Genomic DNA, 19,810 nt, shown 5'->3' with positions numbered 1-19,810 from the left:
TGAATTTTTTTACGGGTCAACCCGAACACGAATTTTCGTGTCGTGTCGTGTCGCGGGTCGACCCATGTGTCATAATCTATATTGACACCCCTAATTAAATCCTTTGAGAAAAGTAGGTTTAAGAAGAAATTCATTGATTGCTCATTTTATCTATTCATTCAATTTAATAATTTATTTTTCTTGGTTGACCTGAATGGCTGGCTTTCTTCTTGAACGTTAGCAGCCCTCAACTAATTGTTACTTCTTACTACTCTGACTTTCAATCAGGCCAACTACCCTTTGTGTAATGTAAGCATATTGGTACATCCATAATTCGAACGGCCAGAAGACGTAGAAGGCAAGCATACAAAGAAAAAAATAAAATAACAAATACCAATTCTATTACTTAAGGCATCTATGCGCAGAATTAGAAGGCTATGAGTATGAACAACTTCCTATTGTGGCCTTTTATGGCCTACTTTGTTGAATAAAATATAATTGTTACATGAATGACATATTGAGATTTGTAAAATAATCAAGGACATGGTGGGGGACCCAAGAGTTTAGGGATCAGGGTGTAATAAGAAAACCATGATAAAGAAACCGAAATTTGATTTGATGCCCCACATCTTAGAGCCATTCATATTATTATTTGCATAATAGAAAGCCAATTAGACCATCATATACAATATACAAGTAACCCACCAACATCTTTCAGAATTTGTGTGATGTCAGCCTATTGAGATGGAATCCACACGACACAGCATATTGAAAAGAAGACAACATCCACACGTAATTAACCATGATTTTTAAATTTGATGAGTAAAGCTTGCATTGATGTTGGGCTTGTATGTTCATGACGACACACAGTGGAGCATGTACTAGCAATGGTTCATAGTGTCGCATAGAATATTATTGGTTATTTTAATTATTATGAATCCTCCATGTCTTTGGATCAAGCACTAGGCTAGAGCAGTGCTTAGGTAACCAAACACTTTGAATATATTCTTAAATTCTTAAGCAAACTTATACATTACTAAAAGAAACCCATGTAGCGTTATTGGATTTGGGACGCAATGTTCTTGGGGGTATCAACATAAGCATAAAGGGATACACAACCATTGTGTAAAGAAACCATGCTTAAAAAAAAGGAAAAATATTATTTTATGTTGTAGGAGAGTATTTTTCTCTCCTACACATATATCGACTTCCGTGTTGTTGTTTTTTTTTTTTTTAAGGAGTGGGTCTCACTCGTAACTATCTTTATGACATAAGAGAGCTTCTCTTATGTCACATGATATTAATAAAGCCCTATAAAAAAACAAATACCGGTCCAGAATCCATTTTTGGTAAAACGGTCGTGGACAAATTGTACGTCTCTTATTTCGTTTTTATTTTTAGAAGGGAAAAAGAGAATCACAGTAGTTTGGTTTTTGTGTTTGCGGCGACTACTTTGTAATCAACACAAATGACAAAACTATATTATCACGAAAAAAAGGGATAAATTTGTGACCTAAAAATCATTATATATATGCTAATTATTGTTTTTTATCCTTATTTTTGCATTTGAGTTTACTTTTTTTTTCTTGGTAAATGCATTTGAGTTTACTTTAATTTAACATTTGTTGATTCTCTTATATATAATTACAAATTATGAGGTTATTCAAAGTTGAAATTTGAGTGATGCTAAATGATTGACATTACTAGAATAAATGGCGCGCATTTTATGATAAAATAATTTTTCAGTCTCTTAATCCATTCAAGTTTAGAACAGTTAAGTATCTCCTAGGGATTTTTCCCTTTCATAATCTTAAAAAATACTCTCCAACTATCTCCGTATACAGATATGTTTTATAGTTTTAACATTTTTCCTTTTGCTCCAAATATTTATCTGTTACACCAGCATAAAAATAAGTGGATTCTATTACTTTTTTTTTTCTCTTTCTTCTCTTCACAATAAAAACCACTCACTTTTATGTCTCGTGTCTTTGATGTTCACCTTCCTTGACATCACGAACAGCTAGCACCACAAAACCATAAATATTTTTTTCATATTTTATTTATGTATGTATAATTCCAAGGAACTCTTCTTTACTGTAAAGCTTTTAACAATTTAATCAATATATTTTAATTCTATATGATTAAACTTAAATAAATTCTTAATATAAGATGGGTTTAATGTTTCTCAAGTGAAGAGAAAATTATCTCCAATTATCTCAAAATGATATCGTTACGAGGTTAAGTGAAAAAATTATAATAATAAAAATTAAAATAATTCCATAATAACTTAGAATTATAAAAATACATTTCTTTAAACATCAAAATGATATCATTTTAAAGTCAGTAGAGATAAGTTATCTCCAGAGAAACATTAAACGCATATAAAATATTCTTAATATATTGTTTAATTGCTGATTCATTTCCATAAAAGATTATAATAATGTAATTGAAGTCTCGTACTCAACTCATGGAAATTAGAAATGATTTAGTAATTAATTGTGGGGGAATGTTATACTTACAAACTATTTTTTTTTACAATATTTTACAATCATATCTTAACCGTTGATTTTCGTCAATCAACAGTTATCATTCATTGCAAATTAAATATTAATTAATGAGTTTGATTTGCGAAAATAATAACTTTTGATTGACGAAAATTAACGATTAAGATATGGTTGTAAATAAAAATAGATTATAAGTATAACCTTTCCCTTAATTGTGTATCATAAGGATGTAAGTATGTAACTTCCCACATCAGCATGGTACATTTAAATGAATAAGTAAAGGGTTTTTTTTTGTTAGACAATAAAGGGTTTCTTTAACCAATATTTCAAAGACACATGCTAAGGAATAAGAATTAAGAATATATTATCTTTCATTAGATCAACTTAATTGTTTTTAAAAATATATAAAATAATTTTTAAACTTTAATGATATTGAATATTTTCTTTTTATTTAACTTTCATTTTAATTTCATAATGTAAGAAAGTTCATTAATTAATTTCTCTAAGTGCTAGCATAATTATTAAGTTCAAACTTAAATTGTCAATGCATTAAGCCCACCTCCTAAATATCTTCACTCCATAATGGCGGATCCAAAATTTTTTATGATGGGGTAAAAACAAAATATGAAAGTTACAAATATTATTGAGAATAATAAAATGGACTAATTATTAAAAATATATTTTAGAGATGGGCTAACTATTAAGTATTAACGGCAATAGTCTATTGTTATTAGATAAATTTTATTTTATATATATAATAATAATAAAAATAAAATTTAGATAGAGATAACTAGTTCCTTTCACTCCATTTCACTCCAATTTTTTTTTTTTTATAAGTTCCTTTCGCTCCATTATCCTACCCTTTATAAATCTATTGTGCGAGTTAATGGATGCCATTATAGCACAAGGAAACAAGGCTAGCAAACAGCTGTCAATTTATCAATATTTACTTTGCAATTGTTTGGTGAGGAACACGAGATCAAGATTTGAAGGTTTTGTTGACTTTTTCAACAATAGAACTGAGGGACGAAACAAGGGACCCCATATGGCCTTTAAAGGGTTGCCACAACGAACCTATCATATATTTTCACTGATTAATCTCCAACCCTTTGTCAATATTATGCGCATTTCGAAGTTGATGCTTTTGGCACAAGGAAACAAGGATAGTAAACGGCTATGATCAAATTATGAATATTACTTGGTGAGGAACACGAGATCAAGATTTGAAGTTTATGTGGACTTTATCTAGAATAGAAGAGAGGGACAAAACAATAGAACCCGGAATGGCCTTCAATGTTCAAAGAGAAGTTTCCAACCCCAACTAATTCAGACGAGTTGGTTGGATTCATTCGATGCATTTATACCACGATGATTAAAAAAAGTTCGCTTTTTATAGTAAGTTATTTGCAGTAAGTCCAATACAATGTCGTTTTGGAGCGAAAATCATGATGTTTTTGTAATTTTAATTTATTTCAGGGTTATAATAGTCTTTATATTTATAATTTTTTAAGATTTCAATATCAAAAAGACGTCATTTTGGAAATAAATGCAGATAATTTATCTGCATTAACTGCATAAATATTTTTCCCTTAAGAAAAAGTAATAAATGAGAGAAAATGTTATATGTATCATTTTAGGTTTATCATTCTTATTACTTGTTTAGTTATCGTTGGATCAATTTGAAATCAATGATAATTAATTTTTTTATTTTTTCAACTATTAATTTTTCAACTATTAATTTCAAGTTGATCCAACGGTTAAGAGTAAAAAACCTAAAATAATGGTAATTACAACTGCCCCATAAATAAGATAGAAGAGTTGGAAAATAATTTGCATTTAGAGTATCCTAACTACCGGGTGATGCTACTAACCAATCGAGCATATAAACGCTAGATGTTTGTAGGCTTTTATGTTTGTTATGTTATATGATGTAACATAATTTTTCTACACACAATTTTATGTCGGTCTCGTCTCTTGATTTTTCTTTTTTCTTTCTTCTCTCTCCTCTCTCTTCTCAATTATGTCGGTCTCGTCTCTTGATTTCTCTCTCTCCTTTCTTCTCTCTCCTCTCTCTTCTCAATTGTGTGCGTAGGAAAGTTATGTTTATAACATAACAAATATAAAACCCATGTTTTTAACCTGTTGATCACATCAATATTTTGATGAGACGCGTGAATTCTTAATATAACAAATTATTTGGCCGTTTTTCAAATGATTGTGTGGTTTTTTACGTTTTGAATATCCTTAATTTTGAAAAAAAAATATAATTATACTTGATTAAATTATTATTTCACTCTATGAATGCTTTCTTTTATTTCACTTATTAGGAATAATAAGAAATAAGAAATAAAATTCAAAAAATAATTGGTACTTCCTTAATTTTTTTTAAATGATAAATAATTTGAAATAAATTTATAAATTCAAAAATTCAAAATGAAAATTATTTGAAAAAAAGTATAGGCTCGAGCATATAACCACCGCAACTTTTGTTACATCCTGAATATCGAATAATTTGACCATTTTTTCTTCTTCATAAAAATAACAATTTAACACATAACTTAATACAACTTATTTAAATTTTTTACTGTTAGGCCAAACTTATTGGCTTATAATTTGACCCTTCTAAAGACATTAATGCATTTAGAGAATAAAAAACATTAGAATAAAAAGTCTTAAATTTATTCTTATTTATTGATTTATTTGTATTTAATAACTCACATATTTAAGAAATTAGATTAACAGTGTATCTAGCTAAAAAATTAGAGCTGTTATATATCTATTTTTATATTTCTTGTAAGATTGAGGGTGTAATTTATATGTAAAATAATCTAATCCTAATTATTTTAAATTTTTTAATCAGTAGTTTTGACTTCATACTTTATTCTCTAAGTGCACCCGTTATTTTTTTAGGAGCTAAATCCAATATCCAAAACTCTGGAAGAGAAGAAATTTCACCAAATGAATGTTCACATGTACTTTTTTATCCGTTGGAAGAATTGTCAGTGTAAACAGATTTTACATTAGTATCTAATAATATATATTATTATTATATCATTTAATAAATTTAATATCTTATATGATTGATTATATATTCAAATTCATTGAATGAAATGTAAACACAAAATAAAATAATAATATAAAAAATGCTACATGAATAGTACATCAAAATTAAACTATTCACAGAACATTCTATCACTACTAAAAAAAGCTCTATTATCGACGGAATTTATTAACGAAAAATATTCTATCAAAGATAGTTACGGAATTTTTGACAGAAATATAGTTCCGTTAGAAATAGAGAAGGAAAAAATTTCCGTTGAATTTTGAGACGGAAATGTGCAACGGAAAATAAATTCCGTCAAAAACTTTGACGGAAAATAAATACCGTCGAAATTTTCTGTCAAAAATTTATCATATAATTTTTGTAATTGGAAATTATTGACGGCCAACAAATTCCGTTGAAAATTTCAACGGAGTTTTTCCGTTGAAATTTGAAACGGCATAATATTCCGTTGAAAATTGAAACAGAATTTTTTTTCTGTCGAAAAATGCAACGGATTTTTTCTGTCGAAACATTCAACGGAATATTTCCTTCAAAAATAGAAACGGAACTTTGGTCTGTTGAAACTTTCAACGGAATTTTGATATTTTTCCGTCGAAAATTTCAACAGAATTGTTTTTCGTCAAAAATTCCAATGGAATTTTTTCCGTTGATAATTTTCAAGTAATCACTAAATTTCTTTTATGCAAGAATGCTATCATTTATAATTGTTTATGGTGTTGTGCATACATATTGAAACATTCGTCTGAGAATGCAAGTAGTCCTTTCATGACTTTCCATAACTAGTAGAAGTGTTGAAATAATGGATAAAGTTATAAGTATACAAAAATAATGCTCGGGCCTTGACATAATTCATCGTATAAATAGCACACACGCCAAAGCCCGATGAGGGACAAAATCTCCTAAGCGCAGACTTGCTGGAAGCCCTCAATAGTAGAATTAAACAATATAAAAAATGAAATCAACAAAAATAAGGGCAACATGAGTGATATGCAATTATCAACGTATATGATACTGATCTGAGTAGAATAAAGCAACAACAGACGCAACTGTTCTAGACATCATCATCTTACAAGAATTTATTTAAGTGAGAGATAGAGAAATGAAATTTTCACCTTTTAGCAACCCCAGAAGTTCTATGACTACAGCGGTGAATTTATAGAGTAGGTGGGTGGGCTTGCGTGATTCTCTACTTTGACCATTTTATGTTGGTGCAAAGTGTATTCCTAAATGACTCGTGAGAGATAATGACTGATTAGTGTCAAAATTTCAACAGCTTTTGATTTTTTTTTTTTTTATCAAAAATTGCAACGGAATTTTATCCGTTGTTGAAAATTCCAACGGAATTTTGGTCCGTTGATACTTTCAACGGAATTTTGTTATTTTCTAGTAGATATATCTAGAAATATAAATTAGAAAGATTAACGTGTCATTACATTAATCTTTAATTTTCTTTTTCATCAAATTAATTATTCTCTCAAAAGATGCAAAACAGTTATCAAAATTTTCTTTTATATCGTCATTTAATTAGTCTTCCATAAAGAAAAATGAGATGACGATGTTTGAGGGACTAATGTGAAGATTTCATAATTTTTGTAGAATCAATTTAGGAGTTTACTCTATAAATTAAGGGAAATAATTTTCTTATGTTGTAGGAAAATGCTTATCTTATGTTGTAGAAACAAGATTGTAAGTGGGACCCATAAGTAAGAGGAGAGAGAAAAAAAAAGAAATGGGACCCACCTAGCTTGTGTGTGTGTAGGAAATGTAGTTATCTTATGTAAAAGTAGATAAATATAACCCATAAATTAATTTGCTACGAAAGCATATTATAGTACACATTTAAGTACACCCTACGTCCTTACCAATGGTTTGTCGCATGGATAGAATATAATGTAATGAAATGAAATGCATGGATAATTTTTTTGTTTCTTTTAATGTTCTCAATGGCTATCCCTTTTACTAGAACCAAAATGTATTACTTTTTAATCACATGTCATGTTCTACTCTATTTTTGAATGCACCAAACATATAATATAACTCATATATTATTTTTCGTCAAGTTCTAACACATTTACCAAATACTATCTTAGAGTGTGTTTGCTAAACATGTCAATAGGACAAGAGGTTCTATTATATGTTTGGTTAAAAATAAAATATAATAGAACATAAGGTTAAATCACAAAAAAATATAAGAATCATAGATGCATTAAAAATAAAATATTATATAAAAGTTCAAAATAATTTTTTTTTTTCATTGCAAAAAGGTCTATAACGAGCGCAATATTAATTAGAGACTGATAAGACCAAAGTACAGCTCGTAAATGAATTTTGGTTCCTTTTAAATTAAGTCTCTTAAAATTTCAAAAAATAATATTTTTATTATTCGTCAAAACTATTCTTACTTAGATATGATTCGGTCGTTATTGTTTTATATTAATATATCCTTTGCAAAATTTATTTTTATATTTTCTAAAAAGCACATTTAAAAATTTATATTTCCTAAATGTTAATAAAAATAACTAGAAATATTTTTCTGAAATACAATTTTAGTAACATAGATTACATTTTAAAACAGTAATATTTTTAAGAAATAGTTACGTATTCATATTTTAAGACAGTTACAAGCAAGGAAGGAATCAGAAAATTGCAGAATGGGGTGGAATTATAATATTTTTTTTTTTAAAAAAAATTGTAACTATTTATGTGAAAAAAATATAAAAAATATTTATAATTAAAGACTTCTATAAGTTTTGAAAGGGACAAGCTAGCTTAAAATATATGAAAAGAAAAATCAGAAATAATATTAAATTCTAAAGGTTTGTATTAATTTAAGAGTTTTATGTGTGTCATGTTATAGGATTGGTTTTGAGATTCCTACATACACAACTTTTACATGTGGCCCCTAACTTAAGAAGAAGAAAAAAAACAAAAAATGTGATAGTACGCCTTCCAATGGGTCAGGTTATAATAGTCTTTATATTTATAATTTTTTAAGATTTTAATATAAAAAAGAAATCATTTTGAAAATAAATGCAGATAATTTATCTGCAGAAATATTTTTTCCTTAAAAAAAAGTAATAAATGAGAGAAAATGTTATATGTATTATCATTTTAGGTTTATCATTCTTATTACTTGTTTAGTTATCGTTGGATCAATTTGAAGTCAATAATAATTAATTTTTTTATTTTTTCAACTATTAATTTCAAGTTGATGCAACGGTTAAGAGTAAAAAACCTAAAATAATGGTAATTACAACTGCCCCATAAATAAGATAGAAGAGTTGGAAAATAATTTGCATTTAGAGTATCCTAACTACTGGGTGATGCTACTAACCAATCGAGCGTATAAACGCTAGATGTTTTTAGGGTTTTATATTTAATATAACTTTTTTACACACACAATTTTATGTCGGTCTCGTCTCTTGATTTTTCTCTCTTTTTCTTCTCTCTCCTCTCTCTTCTCAATTGTGTGTGTAGAAAAATTATGTTACATCATGTAACATAACAAACATAAAACCCATGTTTTTAACCTATTGATCACATCAATATTTTGATGAGACGCGTGAATTCTTAATATAACAAATTATTTGGCCGTTTTTCAAATGATTGTGGTTTTTTACGTTTTGAATATCCTTAATTTTGAAAAAAAATATATAATTATACTTGATTAAATTGTTATTTCACTCTATGAATGCTTTCTTTTATTTCACTTATTAGGAATAATAAGAAATAAGAAATAAAATTCAAAAATAATTGGTACTTCCTTAAATTTTTTTAAATGATAAATAATTTGAAATAAATTTATAAGTTTAAAAATTCAAAATGAAAATTATTTGAAAAAAAGTAAAGGCTCGAGCATATAACCACCACAACTTTTGTTACATCGTGAATATCGAATAATTTGACCATTTTTTCTTCTTCATAAAAATGAGAATTTAACACATAATGTAATACAACTTATCTAAATTTTTTACTATTAGATCAAATCTATTGGCTTATAATTTGACCCTTCTTAAAACAGTAATGCATTTAGAGAATAAAAAGTCTTAAATTTATTCTTATTTATTGATTTATTTGTATTTAATCACTCACATATTTAAGAAATTAGATTAACAGTGTATCTAGCTAAAAAATTAGAGCTGTTATATATCTATTTTTATATTTCTTGTAAGATTGAGGGTGTAATTTATATGTAAAATAATCTAATCCTAATTATTTTAAATTTTTTAATCAGTAGTTTTGACTTCATACTTTATTCTCTAAGTGCACCCGTTATTTTTTTAGGAGCTAAATCCAATATCCAAAACTCTGGAAGAGAAGAAATTTCACCAAATGAATGTTCACATGTACTTTTTTATCCGTTGGAAGAATTGTCAGTGTAAACAGATTTTACATTAGTATCTAATAATATATATTATTATTATATCATTTAATAAATTTAATATCTTATATGATTGATTATATATTCAAATTCACTGAATGAAATGTAAACACAAAATAAAATAATAATATAAAAAATGTTACATGAATAGTACATCAAAATTAAACTATTCACAGAACATTCTATCTAGAAATATAAATTAGAAAGATTAACGTGTCATTACATTAATCTTTAATTTTCTTTTTCATCAAATTAATTATTCTCTCAAAAGATGCAAAACAGTTATCAAATTTTTCTTTTATATCGTCATTTAATTAGTCTTCCATAAAGAAAAATGAGATGACGATGTTTGAGGGACTAATGTGAAGATTTCATAATTTTTGTAGAATCAATTTAGGAGTTTACTTTATAAATTAATTTGCTACGAAAGCATATTATAGTACACATTTAAGTACACCCTACGTCCTTACCAATGGTTTGTCGCATGGATAGAATATAATATAATGAAATGAAATGCACGGATAATTTTTTTGTTTCTTTTAATGTTCTCAATGGCTATCCCTTTTACTACAACCAAAATGTAGTACTTTTTAATCACATGTCATGTTCTATTCTATTTTTGAATACACCAAACATATAATATAACTCATATATTATTTTTCGTCAAGTTCTAACACGTTTACCAAATACTATCTTAGAGTGTGTTTGCTAAACATTTCAATAGGACAAGAGGTTCTATTATATGTTTGGTTAAAAATAAAATATAATAGAACATAGGTTAAATCACAAAAAAATATAAGAATCATAGATGCATTAAAAATAAAATATTATATAAAAGTTCAAAATAATTTTTTTTTTCATTGCAAAAAGGTCTATAACGAGCGCAATATTAATTAGAGACTGATAAGACCAAAGTACAGCTCGTAAATGAATTTTGGTTCCTTTTAAATTAAGTTTCTTAAAATTTCAAAAAATAATATTTTTCTTATTCGTCAAAACTATTCTTACTTAAATATGATTCGGTCGTTATTGTTTTATATTAATATATCCTTTGCAAAATTTATTTTTATATTTTCTAAAAAGCACATTTAAAAATTTATATTTCCTAAATGTTAATAAAAATAACTAGAAATATTTTGCTGAAATACAATTTTTGTAACATAAATTACATTTTAAAACAGTAATATTTTTAAGAAATAGTTACGTATTCATATTTTAAGACAGTTACAAGCAAGGAAGGAATCAGAAAATTGCAGAATGGGGTGGAATTATAATATATATATATTTTTTTAAAAAAATTGTAACTATTTATGTGAAAAAAATATAAAAAATATTTATAATTAAAGACTTCTATAAGTTTTGAAAGGGACAAGCTAGCTTAAAATATATGAAAAGAAAAATCAGAAATAATATTAAATTCTAAAGGTTTGTATTAATTTAAGGGGTTTATGTGTGTCACGTTATAGGATTGGTTTTGAGATTCCTACAGACACAACTTTTACATGTGGCCCCTAACTTAAGAAGAAGAAAAAAAAACAAAAAATGTGACACTACGCCTTCCAATGGGTCAGTAGGATGGAGTTACATCTTTCATGCAACATAATAGTTGCATTTCCCTTAATTTAAAGGATTTCACTATAGCTTCTTTTTTCGCTCCACCATATGTTATAAGTATATAATACGTGCAAAATATACATAAATCTAATTATTTTAAGGGTTTTATATTTTTTATTTAACATGAGAATTGAAATCTTTCTACGTACTCTTTAATTTTCGTAATGATCACATGGATTTTATATATGATTTTTTCTAACATATGAATCCCACGTATTTTTTTGTTTCATATTTTGATTCTCATGTAATTTGAAAATTATAAAATCCTTATTTTAAACCAATAAAAGTAAAGCGAAAGATTCAATATTATGTTACACTCGTGTAAATATATGTTTAATCTTGACTGTTCATCTTTAAGTAAGTAATTATTAAATATGTAAGTTATTAAATTCAAGCAGATAAATAATTAAAATCGAATATCGACAAGACTGACAAAATGCAATAATAAAGAAGTTACTACTGTTATCTACGCTATAAATTGATAATAAATAAGTTCCCATGCTAGTTCCATTTCAATTCCTCTTACATGGCTTCTTTCCCCCTCTTCGTTTAAAATTATTGAGGAATTGAAGACCAAACTTAGTGTAGATTGTGAGAAATACAATTCCATTTTAAAATAGGGTTCTTTTTTTTTAACGTAGATAAGTTTTCTGCAGTAAGTCCAATACGACGTCGTTTTGAGTCAGAAATCATAATATTTTTGTAATTTTAATTTATTTCAGAGTTATAATAGTCTTTATAATTATAATTTTTTAATATTTTCACTTTCAAAACGACGTCGTTTTGAGAGTAAACGAAGATAATTCAGTACTAAACTGTTATCGATTTTGCAAATGCATGAATGGTTGGTAACTTCTAGATGTTAAGAGAGTATTCCACTTTTCAATCTCCTCCACCTTATCAAGTTTTCTGATCCCACCGAGGCAGCAAAGTCTAGAGCCCTGTTCCTCATACACGTTTCTTTTGTTCAGCATTGATCTTCTCCATCGACTCTGTCGTTGATATTGCTTGAACTCCACTACCAACGTGTCTGTCAACAAATATATATAAAGATCTATGACACATTACAGCAACCCAATAAAGTACAAAATAAAAATTAAGCATCTATTCTATGAATCTCACCATTGTATTGGCAACGACAATGATTCATGTCCTCGTCACATGATTCCAAATGACCAACTACAGCAAACCACCAATCTATATCTTATTCAAAAGATAAGTGAGCAAATCAATTAAAAAGACGTTAAGTTATATTTGTTAATCACTGTAAAATTCTAGATATCAATAGATAAAAAGTCAAATAAAATAAGGATTCATTTTTTTCTGCCCTTAGTGCAGATACAGTAAGCCTAATACGACGTCATTTTGAGGTGAAAATCATAGTGTTTTTATAATTTTAATTTATTTAAGGGTTATTATAGTCTTTATAAATATAATTTTTTAATCTTTCAATCTTAAAACGACGTTGTTTTGAGAGTAAATGCAGATAAATTATATGTAGTAATAGCATAAATATTTTTGATACAATATGTTCTTAACTTCAGAGTCTATTGATTACTTACCATAACGGAATTCTTTGCGTTTTTTCCTCTGAATCTGAATATAATCTCCTGGTTTCAAATCATTCAAAGAGTTAGACACATAAAAACCCATTGGAAAAGTCTCAACTGGTGATAATCTCAATCTATCCCACGGAATATTTCCCTCAATCAGTCGCCACCTGTAAAATTGAAAGCATACATGATGTAAAATTAGAACAATAATACACTATCATTGTATGTGTTTTAGACTTTCTTTTATACAAATTAAGCTCTATGTCAAAGAACAATAAGGTTATTGACTTTCTGCTCCAAATTAAACCAACAATAAACAAAATTCGGAATAATGGGAGATTATTATTATTATTATTATTATTATTATGAAGGAGTGAACAGTACCTTGCTATGAAGGTGTCTGTTTCCGAATCATAGCTGACAATGGCATCATAACAGTATAGCTGTTTATTCTACAATATGAAAATTAGAAGAAGTATAATAATGAAAGATTAGTTACACACAGGAGCAATGAATCATTAATTAGTACTCATTACCTTATGCACTTGAGCAGGAAACCAAAAGCGGCCACTCTCAAGACAGATAAACAAAGCCATTTTTGAACAATTTTTAAACAAATTAACTAATCAAGTCCCTAAAATTTTCCAAATAAGAATGAAAGTTTAGTAAAGGCCAAACACCACTCAAAGAGCCAAATGATCCACTCTGATTCTGCTGTAACAAGAGACTCTCTGTGTTTATCTTTGTTGTATGCCACTGCCACTGCCACTGCCACTCTTGGTATGCAACATCACCAAGAAGCCTACCCCATTTCTGATTGATTTGTTTCTCCCACAAATAATCTCTTGTGCTTATATTCCTCAAACATGAACATACTTGTGCCAATCTGCACAAATCCTGTGGTAAAAGGAGCTCAAGAATGCAATGCAAGCCCACTCTGGCAAATCCAAGAGAGAAACCTTCCAATTTTCTTGTTTCTCCAATTTCGAGTTCTTCTCTGGTGACATTATGGTTTGTATGAACCTGAAGGAAACCAAAGAGTTTGAAATAATTTTGCAGCTCCCACCCCACAAACCCAAAATTGGAAGGAAAAAAGTAATTAAAAGTTCTCTGATTAATGAAGAATGTTGTTATACCACCATAAGCATATATATGAAACCGGATCCTCCATAATTAAACATAGCTTATTAATTTGACAAGGCAAACAATGGCCTTATCTAGATTATTAACATCTTCATTTAGTCCTTATTTAGGAAGCTTCATTATTTTTTTAAATATTTTACTGAATATGTGATAAAACTATATATATATATATATATATATATATATATATATATATATATATATAGAGGCAGGATCCTTTGACACCGGTGTCAAATTTAAAGTTTGACACCTCATCTGAGAGCCGTTAGATCAAAAAATATCAATGGTGTCACATGCTTACGAATCAGAGTCGTTGATATTTTTTTGCAAAAGTCGTTGATATATATATATATATATATATATATATATATATATATATATATATATATAAATATATATATAAACCACAAAAGGCGTGAGAATTGGTCTACCTTGAACGTACCGTTTCATACTTAATGATGATTTCTATATCATTTCTTATTGTTTTATTCACCCATTGTTCCGGTTCTAGCATTGTATCTTGGTTCGTTGTTCATTAGGATATGGACGTTTAAGTAAAGACATGGAAAGTTAAATAAATCATCTTCTGGTTAGAGTAAACAATTAGGCTATCTAAATAATTAGTCAAAGGTCCGTGTTATGAACGATGTTATCTGTCTTTTGCGTCTATATTTTCTATGATTATGTTGTGATGACTGATGATTGTTTAATAAAATATATAAATTGTAATTAATTTGTAAACGGAAAGTATACTCTCGAAGAAAAAAAATTAAAATAGAAACGACATGTACCAATTTTCTAAGCTTTCTTTGCATAAACCAAAGAAGAGAGAAAATGGATAAATGCTTAAAAGCACCATCAAACTGTTTTGCATCATTTCAGGATTTACTTATACTGCTGATTTGCAAAAGCCATTGATTAAATCAATTGATTTGTATTTCATTAATTTCAATGACGTTAAGAGAAGGAGGAATAATAATGGAAGCACTTACTCAATATCATAATTGTAGGTGCAATTGGATCGGCCGGATGATGATTTTCAACACGACTCATTGATATGATATAAACAATTATGATACCAAAAATTTGTACTCATTTATAAATTTATGTTGGCAAAAATTGACTCAAAAAAAAAAATTGTATTATGTTGCGTGTCATATAACATCCTTAATACTTCACTTATTTTAATTTCTTAATAATAATATTCTTAAAAATTAATTAACTTATGCATCTATGTTATGCTCCTCCCAAAAGAAAAGTAAGAATACGATTTTTTTTATTTAAATAAGATTATTTATATGTTTATATACGAAATAAAAATGCCCACTGAGAGGAGAATATTAGAACAATAATCAAATTACCTACTTAGTTTGCGTTAGTGTAGTAGAATCCAAAACAACTCAACCATTGCTTGTGTCAAGCAACTTGAAAAATGATAAGCCTATATAACAATATTTAACAAAACACGTTTATTGATGTATTTATAACATGACGTAACTCTCCTATTACATGCAAAAATAATTTTTCATATATATATATGGGTTCATTTTTTTTGCAGTTACTGCAGATAAGTTATTTGTAGTAAGCTCAATACGACGTCGTTTTGGGACAAAAATCATGGTATTTTTGTAACTTTAATTTATTTCAGGGTTATTATAGTCAATTATAATTTTCTAATATTTTAATCTCAAAATGACGTCGTTTTGGGAGTAAATGCAGATAACTTATCTGCAGTAACTGCAGAAATATTTTTCTGTATATATATATATATATATGTGGGAAAAGTGTTTATCCTTTTAAATGACACAACTTATATCATTTCACTCTCACAAAGAGATAGGAACACACATTTATTTATTTTTTGCCCACTCTCTCCCCCTTTATCTATCTCTCTCTCACTTAAAATGACACAAATTTACATCCTTAAAATGATACACATTTTCCCCTATATATATATATACACACACGCACATGGTAAAATGTATGTCATTTTAAATGATACTTCTTGTATCATTTCATTCTCATGAAGAGATGGGATCACTTGAAAAAATAAAGACAAAATAAAAATAAGAGTAAAGCCCATTGATGCTCTCCGGCAAGTATACCGATCGCACAAGTAATATAGAAGTAAGTAGAGTATCGTCTCCACAGGGATTGTAAACCAAGTACTACAATAACCAGTCCCCTTAAGTTGGAAAACTCGGTTTGTTGTTTGGAAAAATTGTGAATTGATTTTGAGTAACAATAAGAAATAAAAGTAAATACTTGTTTTTGAATTTTTATTTAAGAGAAATAAAACATTAACAATGAGAATTGATTTTAAAAATACGAGAAAAACATTGTAGCTAGAGCGCACTCACCTTATGATCCTCACTTCTTACTTTGGATTGATTCACAATACTTATTCATATAATTACTCGGATAAATTATTATCTAAGAATATTTATTAGTTAACCCTCAATTCCTTGCAAGGTTAACCTTTTAATTCCCAATTGAAACCCCAATTCCTTGCAATGTTCCTCATGGTATTAAGCAATGAACGCAATAATTTAAGCATCCGCAATTAAATACACATCTATTCCTAGCATGCATACCAATTGTTATCCTACCCCCTTTCAAGATCAAAACCTCAATATTCCTATCTAGGGTTCTAACCCTCAAACTATTCTCAACTATCAGATTGATCAGTTCTAATAAAGAAAATAGAAAATACGCACAAGGTAGAGATAAAGATAATTATATAAATGAGTAAAACTAAATCAATCCATCGTAACAAGGGTTCACAAAGGGCTCGTGACCCTAACTACAATAAAAGATAACTAGCCAAGCATAATCATGGCTAAAAATAATCCAATATTCAAAAGCATAAAATTAAGGAGAAAAGAGAAGAAGAACTTGATCCCAGGAATCCCCTCAGAGCTCTGTCGTCGTCTCTCTTCAGAAGAATCAATCCCTAGGGTTCTGTCAAGAGGATATATTTATAAACCTCTTTTTCCTCTTCCAAAAATACCCTCATAACAGCACGGTACAATTTCCCGCAACCTGGCGCCACTTCGCGCGGAGCTTCTGTCTTAATTGAAAAAAAACCTGAACCAATTGTACGTAAACTGGCGCCACCTCTTTGCTTTTTGGGCGCCACTTGGCGCCACTTCCTTGTGCATTTGGGCGCCTGTTGGCGCCATGAAATGGTAATGAATGTGGCGCCAGTTAGCGCCATGAAATGGTAATGAATGTGGCGCCAGTTAGCGCCACTTTGGTGCCACTGAGTGCCACCCAAAATTCTCCGTTGCAAAGTTCGTGATTCGGCGCGGGTGTGCGCCATTTTGGCGCCAACTTGCGCCAAGTCTCTGTCTTTTGTACTGTGCAACCTTTCCAATCCGGCACTGGTCTGCGTCAACAGGCTTTTATAGTTTTCACTTATTTTTCCTGTAAAAACACAACCAATAGGTGAGAAATATAATTGAAAAGAAAGAATCAATATAATTAGCAAATTTGTAATTAAGTTGCTCTTTTATGATTCAATTATTATCAATTTTAACACAGAAAACTATACTTGCCAGAGGCACATCAAGCCCATTTTGGGTTCCTAACAAAAAACACGATCCGCACTTTCGTCCCTTAAAAAAATGTCAACTTTTGCTCCCTCTACAATTCCAGTTCTTTGAAAGTGTGGTTCTTCAGAAATTCAATGAAGACCCAATTTAGTCCATAAAAAGGGACTAATATGAGTTTTTTTTGTAAGGGACGAAAATAGAAACCATATTTTTTGATAGAGATGCAAAAAGAGCTTTACTCTAAAAATAAAAATATGGGACTCACATATCTTTATGAGAGTGAAATGACAAAAGATATGTCATTTAAAATGACACCTTTTTTCCCATATATAGGAGAAGACATCCCCCCTTCTTTCTCTCTCTCTCTATATATATATTTATATATATATATATATATATATATATGTATTCATTTTTTCTGCAGTCAATGTAGATAAGTTATATACATTGAGCCCAAAACGACATCGTTTTGAGGAGAATATCAAGGTATTTTTGTAATAGTCTTTTTAATTATAATTTTTTAATTTTTCAACCCAAAGCTACTTCATTTTTGGAGTGAATGTAGATAACTTATCTACATTAATTATAGAAACATTAAAGCCTATATATATATATATATATATATATATATATATATATATATATATATATATGAGGTAGGATCCTTTGACACCAGTGTCAAATTTGAAGTTTGACACCTCATCTAAAAGTCGTTAGAAAAAAAAAGATCAATGGTGCCACATGTTTACAAATCAGAGTCGTTGATCTTTTTTGATTTAATGGCTCTCATATGAGGTGTCAAACTTTAAATTTGACACCGGTGTCAAAGGATCCTACCTATATATATATATATATATATATATATATATATATATATATATATAGAGCGTATCATTTCTCAAGATACTTGAGATAACTTTATCTCCGGCTACTAAATCATAACCGCACAAAGATGAATCAACAGTGATAAAGGAAGAGAGAGAAAAAGAGAATCATAACCATTCAAAGGTGAATCAATTAATATAAGAAAATAAAGAAATAAAACACCGTAATTTTTGGATGGACGGAGATAAATATATCTCAAATTCTTTGAGAAATATTTTTCTCATATATATATATATATATATATATATATATATATATATATATATAAACGAAAAAGATAGCAGTTTGAGATATAGCAGAAGACATCCTCCTCTCCTACGCATGAATAGTTAGAGACATTATACCTAGGGGTGAAAGTGGGTCGGGCTGACCTACAGGAGCTTACGGCCTAGCCTATATCAGGGCGGGCTTGGACTATTTCATATAGTCCAATATAACAGGCTCGGGCTTTTAAAGAAGCCTATTTAGAAAGTAGGTGATAGCCTTTTTTTTTACATGTCGGGCCTATAAGCCTATAGGCCTGCCTCTATCATATTATTTATTTTAAATTAAATTAAATAATAATATTTATAGTAATACGAAATGGAGATATTTCAATTGATGCATGTGAGCTAAGTAAGAGGTGGAAGGACCTAGGTTCGTTCCCTCATCAATACTATCTTTGAGAGTTGCATAAGATTTGTACCAATTTTTACAGTACCATAAAAATCAATATTGTTGATGCCTATAGTTCTAGTTTGGCTGAAGATATCATCCAAGTGTTAATATACGACGGAGATTGGCTACGTAATAGGTATGACTTAAGAAAAAACAAAAGGTATAAATTTAATCAATTGAAATTATTTTGGAATTTAATTATATTCGATTAAATGTTAATAGAAATTTGGCTTTATTTTTTATATAAGAGGAACCATCATCTCCATATGTGAGATTGCCTATATGAATCTATTAAAAGATTTTTTGTTTCTTAATCTTATTTTTTTTGTTTCTATTCTTTATTCTTGTGTTTTGTTTTCTACGTTTAGAAATTGTTTGCCAACTTATCTAATCTTGGAATTATATTTGTAAGGGAAAGAAGATGAAGAGAAGTTTTGGCTACTACAAGCATCAGGATGTGTTTGTTGAATTTATGT

At 28.6% G+C, this 19,810-nt stretch overlaps 1 pseudogene; it reads right to left on the bottom strand.

Annotated features, from left to right (window-relative positions):
* Window positions 1-12,360: 12,360 nt before the first annotated feature.
* On the bottom strand, window positions 12,361-14,102 carry LOC133308201 (F-box protein At2g26850-like; annotated as a pseudogene).
* Between the last annotated feature and the right edge of the window lie 5,708 nt (window positions 14,103-19,810).

This window comes from Gastrolobium bilobum, unplaced genomic scaffold, assembly GCF_033153095.1.
Source record: "Gastrolobium bilobum isolate Gb01-03AN ecotype WA unplaced genomic scaffold, APGP_CSIRO_Gbil_v1 utg19582, whole genome shotgun sequence".
Classification (NCBI taxonomy): domain Eukaryota; kingdom Viridiplantae; phylum Streptophyta; class Magnoliopsida; order Fabales; family Fabaceae; genus Gastrolobium; species Gastrolobium bilobum.
This window is presented reverse-complemented; position numbering and strand designations above follow the sequence as displayed.